The 9248-nt window shown below is 33.1% G+C and overlaps 1 non-coding gene across 1 annotated transcript; it reads right to left on the reverse strand.

Annotated features, from left to right (window-relative positions):
- Window positions 1-7487: 7487 nt before the first annotated feature.
- On the reverse strand, window positions 7488-7594 carry LOC128032076 (small nucleolar RNA R71). Its single transcript, XR_008188206.1, has one exon. It is a non-coding gene; the product is annotated as a small nucleolar RNA R71 (small nucleolar RNA).
- Window positions 7595-9248: the final 1654 nt, after the last annotated feature.

Genomic DNA, 9248 nt, shown 5'->3' on the forward strand with positions numbered 1-9248 from the left:
AAATTTGAAGTGACAATGGTCACTAAATAAATAGGTATATATATTCGTATATGATTTTGTAATATTTACGAACATATATAAGAATAAATGATATAATGTGGACTCTTACGCATTCACGAACTCATGAATGAATTATGAGATTTATGATATTGCGAGTTTTAATTAGTGTAAAATGATATTATTGGGAAATGCTAAGTGCGAGCGCAACAATAGTGTGAGCCAAGTAAATTGTGTAATAAAATGTGATTACATAGATATGTTGGCAATGTGAATACTTGAAACCATTGGATATCATTGGCATACCATAGAATTGTGAGTACTCACCCTTTTTATCATGTGTTGGGCATTGTGGCTCGGACATAGTGTTGGAGAGATAAGGGAACGTCGACATAACTCCATTCACTGTAGATAGCATGGTGTGTTTGGAGATTGTGAGCACACTTACATGGAGATAGTGTACGACTTTATGAGTCATGTGGCGTGTTTTGGATATTTATTTTTCCAATTAGCATATAATTTGACTATGTCATATTCACGATTTGTCAATATATCACTATGTTGAGTATGAAAATTGTGTTATATGTGTATCGTTACGGTATGTTTAAATCCTAATATTTCTGCTGTGTATGTATTTGTGTTGTATGCATGTGTACTCATTGAGCTTTCCCAATCTCACCCCCTTTACTTTGAGTATGTGTGTTGAGCTTTTAAGCTCCGAAGTGAAGGTAGTCTGGGTCGTTCCAAGGGTTTAGTACTAAAATTAGACTTAGACTTTTTAAATAAAATTTTCAACGGGCTGTAAACGGACATTACGGACTATTTGTTTTTTTTTTGGATTTTTGAACGTTTTAATCGCTTGCTTGATTGTTAGTTTAGATGGTTCTAATTACTTGCTTAATGTGATGATAATTAAATCAACTAACAAAATTTTACAGCTAAGGGGGACCATTGAGTATTAAGGCACGCCTTATACCTTCTAATTGTGTGAATGAAATGATTAATTTAGAAAAGCATACACTTAGGTCTAATTTCCAATATGAAATATTCTACAAATACGTGGTGTGTATGGTTGGTTGGTGTGGTTCGTAAAGTTTTAAATAGAGAGTCACCTTAGTGGCTAATGTCATGTTCAAAATTTGGGTCGGGCCGTCCTAACCTAGTTTGAGGCGTCACAAGTTCCATAGTGGTTAATCTTATTAACACAACAGAGGCGAGTAATATGCCTTTTCCAAGAATAATTAAAGAGCTCTACTAAATACCATAGGATGTGGATAATACTCACATATATAGGGAAGCAAAACTTGCTGTAGATTCTAAGGCTAAGAAGATTTTGAACAATTCTAAAAATTTGACTCTCCACGATTCTACTCTACCAGGTATTTGGAGTATTCTATGCAACAATACAGGGTTATTCTCTCACTAAGAGTTTTGTTTTATAATCTCATTGCTACGGTGTTGCCTCTTAAATTTACCAAAAAAATCCCTGGAGCATGTAAATGGAAAAATATATAGGATTTTTACTTAAATCTGTTGTTAAAACTAAGTAATTGTTTAATAAATTAATGAAATATGTGAAAATATGAAATTAGGACATAGAAATTATTAAAATGTGATTTTATGCTTTATTATGTAGTTTTCATGCAATAAATGGCTTATTTTATATTAATTTGAATATATTATATTTTTTAAGACATAAAGTGGGCCATGCATGATTAAATTAACTAATAAAATATAAAATCATATTTAATAATTTCATTTTAAAATATTTCATTAATAATTTGAGTTTTAATTAATTAATTAAATTGGATAAATTTAATTCTTTAGTCATCTAACTTGTTGATTTATTTTGGATAGGTTTGATAGCTTTGCTGGATTACAAAACTGTCCAAATTGGAGACCAAGTCAACCCAAAATTCGGTTGCACATGGCTGTCTATAAACCACTTTTTGGTTTAATTGCACAAGGTCTTTGAAGAGTTGAAGAAATTAGAGATTTACCTGAAGATTTGCACTTAACCGAGTCTGAGTCCTGAGTTGTTGTGGCACTCAAATTGATAAAAAATCAAGGAAAAATCAGCTCAACTTACTAAAATTATGGCCAGCCACCCATGGAAGATGCTTGAAAAGATAGAAACTCCTATTTTTTAGCAAACTATCTCTCTCTCCTCACCTATAAATAAGACCCTCTCATTCTTTCATTCATCATCCCTCAAGCATCCATCAAGCATCATTCTCTCTTTTTCTCTTAGACTTTTCCATTTCCATGCCTAGCATTATCTCTTCATAGAGATTTTAGCAATTAAGCCTCTTAAAGAACCCTTGGTCGTCCACCTTTGAGAGCCATCAGCAAAGGAGCAAAGCAAAGGAACGAAGGAATTTCTTCAGTCAGAGTCTTGGGTGACAGCCACTCTGAATTGGGTTTACTCTTTCTTTTCTTTAACTTATATAAAGATGTTTGCTAGGTGTTCTTTGTTCTTTCTTACAACAATGTTAGCTTAATTTTACTTAAGCTAGGATGATTGCTTTGATTAAATAATATTTATTTGATTCATACTTATAATGTTTGTGCCTCAATCGATCATGTTTTCAATTAAAATCAAGTTTGTATTTCGTTCATACGTGATTGAAATGCACCAGAATTAAATGAGCGATCCTAACCAGGCGATGGCTAATGGACGCATAATTGAAATGTGCATGCTCAATTTAGATCCTAACACGATTAAATTGTAGGTTACATAACAACTCTAACCAAGCTCTATTATCTGCATAGTTTTTAGATTTGTGTGATTAAATTGTTTCAAACCTAACACGTCCCTGTTACCTCACACGAATGCTAAGAAACCCTTAGTAAATAAGGATCAATAAAATGCGTATTTACTATGCAAATGATTCCAAAAGGACTTAATGTGGTTTCCAAACTCATGAAAGATCAAGTTGTCGTGGAATGTTTTTTCGAATGTTATTAAGCATGTTGATAATAAATTGAGTTTAATTAAAGTATTTTCCTAGTTTAATGATGTTATAATTGTTGCAAATTGTGTTTAATTTTACTAAAATCTATTTCATTCATAAAGTTTGCATACTTAGGATCATTTGCATTAGGGATCATTGCATTTAGTTTAATATATTTTAATCATCACTTCTCAACTATATTGTGTTTTTATTTATCAAATTGTTAATATAATTTTACAATTTAAGTGACTTAGCACAAATACAATCCCTGTGGAGACGATAACTCGATACTTACTTATTACTTGATAACGATTGTGTACACTTGTAAAAACCTAAGCGTTACAGAGCACAAGCTAAATTAGATTGACATCAAATTTGGAATCCTTGGAGCTACATTAATTCCCTTTTTGTATGTTTCTTTCTTAAACTTTTTTTATGAATAACTTTTCAAAATCCAATATCTATAAAGCACAAACGAATTTATTCACTCACAATGCTTTTTTTGGAAACTTTTCTTATTATTTTTTTATAGAAGCAAAAGAATTGAAAGATCTTATGGCACGTAAACTAATTAATACATTCAATTTGTGAAACCCAATCATCGGCTGCTACTAGACTCCAAAGAGAGATGAAAAATTCTAGAGCAAAATAACTTTCACTTCAAGAAGAAAGATATAGTGGGCAATCCTATTTAACCAATTGACCTCCATAGGACACCTTTTGTCCATTAGTCAAAGGTTTTATGTAATGACCCAAAAAATCAATGGTGTTGGAAAATACGATTTCGGAACTTCGTTTCGTAAACCAAGATCATAAATATTAAAGGAATTGAATTTTGATAGTTAATTTTATGGAATTAATTATTAATTAAGGAATAATGACTAAATTGTAGACTTATTGAAAGTTCAATCACTAAAATTTTTAATTAGAAAATTAACTAAGGCCTAAATTGACAATTTTACCAGTTTGGAAATTATGGTGGATGGTAGCTAACTAAGACATTAAATATATATGTTATAAAAATTATAATTAAATTAATTATAAAATAAAACACTTATAATATAATTAAGCTTGTGAAAAGAAAGAGAAGAAGAGAACTCATTTTTTCTTTCTTTCTTCATCTATGTTGAAGCTAGTAGGTGAGGAAGAGAAGTCATGGCATTTTAATTTCAACACCAAATTGGTTAGTGCAATTTAGTCATTTTCTTGTAATTTTTATGTTTTTGAGATCGTGGGAGCTTAATCTAGTTAGTCAATGTACCAATTTGTAAAACTGTTAAAGTTTTAGAAAGTTACCATTGTTCTTTTCTTGAAGTTTTAAGTGTTAAGTTGATAGATTAGTACATTAAGGACCAGATTAAATAAATTGTAAAATTTGCTGTAGAAAGCTGAAATAGGAGGTCCCTAAAGGACTGTTGTGAAATTGAAATAAAGTTGGAAGCTAAAATTGTAAGTTATGTTAATCTCGATTATAGGGACTAAATTGAATAAAATGCAAAATTTGTATAAAATGTCGATTGATTCTAAAATTGGTTGATTATTGATGAAATTGTATGTTTACGTTAATCTGTGACTAACATCAATCAGAAATCCATGAAAGGGAAAGGAAAAATTAAAGTTGTCGACGAATAACTCTACATCGTATTTTTGTGTTACTTAAATGAAAGGGAAAAGCTAAAGTCGTTGCCTCGAAATCCCAATAAGTATTTTTATGGTCTAATACTTATTTAAATCTTGTATTTTTGAGTTACTTTACATCGTAGATTGTCATAATGAACTATTAAAGATGAATCGAATTGAATTGGGGTACATTGAGGTTGAATATTGATACACGGAGTAGAGTGAATTAAGTAGAAATTATAGATTTAATTTGTAATTAATAATCAGTATGAGAAATTAGTTGTAGCATATTGAGAAATATGATAACTGATGAATTTTGAATTGTGAGATATAATTTGGTTTGTATGAAACTAAGGGAATGATGGATGCCTTGTAGCCATACGACATGTGACAGAACAATTGGAAGGCCATCGTTGTCGGACAATCCAGGGTGGTAGGTCATTGATGTTGGGAAATTTGGCATGACATAATTGAATCTATAAACAATCATTGCTAGGCAATCCAGGGTGGCAGGTCATCGCCGCTTGACAATTTAGAATGACAAAATTATATTAATAAACCATCGTTGCCAGGCAATCTTGAGTGGAAGGCCATTGTCGCCGCGCAATCTGGGGTGGCCGGTGATCGTCGTCGGGTAATCCAGGATGACGTATTGAAGTAAGTTGAATATGAACTTGATGTCATCATGACCACATCATGTTTTTGAGCCTCTAATTGGAATCAGATCCAATCACCCAATTTGAATGGGCTGAGATTGTTTGGGCCAAGATGGGCTTTCAAAGAAACAAAAGTGATTAATGGAACTTTCTTGAGAATTAAAGGTTTTGGGCTTAAGGAGGCCAACCATGGACTGAGACAAGATGATTGGGCTGAAATGAGAAGACCGATCCAATCGAGCAAATGTGCTGCCCAAAATCGTCCAACATGTTGACCCAATCAACTCAAGTTAGCTGATTATTTGGCTTGCAAATCAGCCATTAAAGTTTTCTTGACATTGCATTCAAACCCCTCTACTTTTTGTGCTTTTAAAGATTTGGCCCTAGCTAAATTTAGCAAGTTTGAAAGCTTCAAACTTGCCACATGTGTAGCAAGCCATGAAGGGTTAATGGCTGCTGATTTTTACTATTTTTGGCAGCCTATCCAACTTATAAATACCCCATTTTCTGCTCATTTCGAACACACCCCTCACACCTTTCATTCTTCACTTCTCTCTCGTTTTCTCTCTTCCAAACCTTCATTTGCTTTCCATTTTTCCCTTCCATTCCCTTATTGATTTTCCTATTCGAAAAGAACCCTTCAACCACCATTTGTAGCAGCATTCAAGTGCTGGTAGAGGCCTCGGTTCAACAAGAACAGGCAGAGAAAGAGGAGCAGAGCTAACTAGTTAGGCTTCGGAGGAACACCGTATTTGATTCTAGTTCCCTATGCTTTAACTTTTTAGTGTTGTTGTTATGAACATGTCTATGAATACTTGTTGTGTTGACATTCTTAATTTAATTAACATGACTTACATTTAATTCGTGTTAGGTTGATTGCATTTCATCCATTTGAGTTATTAAAATTATGTTTCTGTTGTTATAGGTCTTGGTAAATTGTTTGATTATGTAAAACCATGATTATGTTATTCTTGCATTACAATTATAAGGTAACTAATGAATTAATTATTAATCGTATTGAAATTGTAATTAATTGACAAAATAATTAATCGATTGCATGTTTAATCGTCTAAGGTAGTGAGGGTTAAATTAGTGACGGTATTAAACGATACATTAGCCTTGCATAACTTGCAAGATTATTGTGATTAAACTGTTTCAATGTAGGTATATATTGTTACCTCACTTAATTTTTACTTGCTTATTAAAATTAATTAATTTTTGAAGTTGCATAGTAATATGTTCAAGAGATTAGTTAATTTAGTAATTCTATATGTGCTATAGTTAAAAATTACCATGTTGCCGTGACTTTATTTGTAACAAAATCAACATTGTTTTGATAATATTAAGTTAAGAAATGTAATTAATCTAACACAATTATGTCATCTTGATTAAAATCATCTTTTGAAATCGTATATTGAAACTTTTACTTTTATTTTTATTTTTACTTTACTTAGTTAAAATTTAGTTTTTAATCACTTCCTTAAAATCAAAACATTTTTAATCACTAAAGTGTTTGAATTTCATTTCATAAATGATTTTCTTACACTGTCCTTGTGGGTACACTTGCACATATCCATCGTTCCAAGTTTTTGGCGCTGTTGCTGGAGACTGTTTTAAAAGTCATTATTTGTAAATTTGTTAATTTTTCATTTTGGTTTATTTTTCTGTCCAATTTTAACTTAGTTAAATTTTTCTGTGTTTGTTTCAGGTGTTTATGAATATTGATCGAATTATCGATTTACTCCTCGTAGACCCTGAGGTTGAATGAAATTTTTGACAATGAAGAAGACAAACAGTTCAAAGAATGACCGGAGAGATGAACTACGGAAATTCAAATTAAGGAAACGGGGCAAACCCTGCTCAAAATCCTATCTTTATTGCTGATGATAAGGATACAACTCTAAGATAGTATGCCATGCTAGTGTTTCATGTTCTTAATTTGAGTATTAGGAGACCCAAAATCAAGGTAAAATAGTTCAAGCTGAAGTCGGTTATGTTCCAGATGCTTCAGATAGTGGACCAATTTAGTGGAATGCCTACCCAAGATCCTCACCATCAATTAAGACTATTTATGGAGGTGAGCGATTCTTTCAAGTTAGCCAGAGTAACCGAAGATGCACTATGATTAAAGTTGTTCCCATATTTGCTAAGGGACAGAGCTCGAGCCTAGTTGAACTCATTGCCACTACAGTCCATTAGCACATGGCAAGAGTTAGCAGAAAGATCCCTTATGAAGTAATTCCCGCCTAGCAAGAATACTAAGTTTAGGAATGAGATCACTACTTTCCAACAAATGGATGACGAGTCCTTGTATGAGGCATTGGAAAGGTACAAAGAATTATTACAGAAGTGCCCTCATAATGGAATCATATATTTCATTCAACTTGAGACATTCTATAATGGTCTCAATGCTCACACGAGAATGGTAGTAGATGCTTCTGCTAATGGTGCTCTCATGTCTATGTCTTATAACGAAGCTTATGAAATCAATGAGAGGATTTCTAGTAATAATTATCAATGGCCAACCAATCGAGTAGCTTGAAGGTGACGAGGTGCTGGAGTACATGAAGTGGACACTCTCACTTTACTTGCATCTCAAGTATCTTCAATATCTTTAATGATTAAAAATTTTACCACTAATGGGTCTAATAGTTTTGCAGCATAGCCACCTAATCAATTTGAAAATGTAGCCTGCGTCTGTTGTGAGGAAGGGCATTCATTCGAATAATGTCCATCAAACCCAGAATCTGTGTATTACATGGGTAATCAGATTTACAACCGAGGAAGGCAAGGTCAGCAATCTAATTTTTATAAAGCATCTTGGCGAAACCATCTTAATTTCTCTTGGAGTAACCAAGTGGCTGGACCTAGTAACATTTACGCCTAACCTAGACCGACCAAGCCACCTATTTTTACCCAAAAAGTTAAAAAAAAACCTTAAGTTGAACCTTCCAATGGCTTAGAAAACCTGTTGAAGGCATACATAGTGAAAAATGATGCCTTCATCCAAAGCCAAGCAGGCATATTAAAAAACCTGGAAAACTAAATGAGCCAGCTTGCAACTGAACTTAGGAACCGACAACAAGGTACTTTGCCTAGTGATACGGAGAATTTAAGAAATCTCAAGAAGGAGAATTGCAAAGTGTAAACATTGAGGAGTGAAAAGACATTAGAGCCTAATACTATCGAAGTTGAAGAAGAGCCAACTGATGCTCAAGACTTAGTGGAAGTTCAACCGAGTGTTGAAATTCCAGTTTCATCGAAACCAGAATATACAAAATTCGATAAGGTAACTTCTGAACCAGTCAATTCTGATAAACTAACAATTTCATTAGATGAAAAATTGTCACAGAAGATGAATCAACTAGTTTCAGTAAGGAATCCTCCACCACCCTACCCTTAAAGACACTAGAAGCTGGAGAATTTGCATAGATTACCAAAAGTTGAAGAAGACAACTAGGAAAGATTATTTTCCTTTGCCGTTCTTGGACTAGATGCTGGATAGACTCACTGGCGAGACTATTACTAGTTTCTCAATGGATACTTCGGGTATAGTCAAATTATATTAGCACCAGAAGATCAACACAAAACAACATTCACATACATGTGCAGTACATTTGCATTTAGACGCATGCCATTTGGTTTATATAATGCACCTGCTACATTTCAAATATGTATGATGTCTATTTTTACTCACATGGTTGAAAAGTATTTGAAAGTGTTTATGGATGATTTTTCAGTATTTGGAGATACATATGATGATTTCCTAGCCTATCTAGCTAAGGTACTAAGGCGATGCGAAGAAACAAACCTCGTACTCTATTGGGAAAAGTGTCATTTCATGGTACGATAAGGTATTGTTCTAGGGCATCGGATAACAAGATATGGGATCGAGGTAGATAAAGCAAAGGTAGATGTTATTGAGAAACTCCCACCTCCAACATCTGTAAAGGGTGTTAGGAGCTCTTTAGGTCATGTTGGTTTCTATTGGCGATTTCTCAATGACTTCTCCAAAATTTCT

The sequence above is a fragment of the Gossypium raimondii genome, chromosome 8, assembly GCF_025698545.1.
Source record: "Gossypium raimondii isolate GPD5lz chromosome 8, ASM2569854v1, whole genome shotgun sequence".
NCBI classification, from domain to species: Eukaryota; Viridiplantae; Streptophyta; class Magnoliopsida; order Malvales; family Malvaceae; genus Gossypium; species Gossypium raimondii.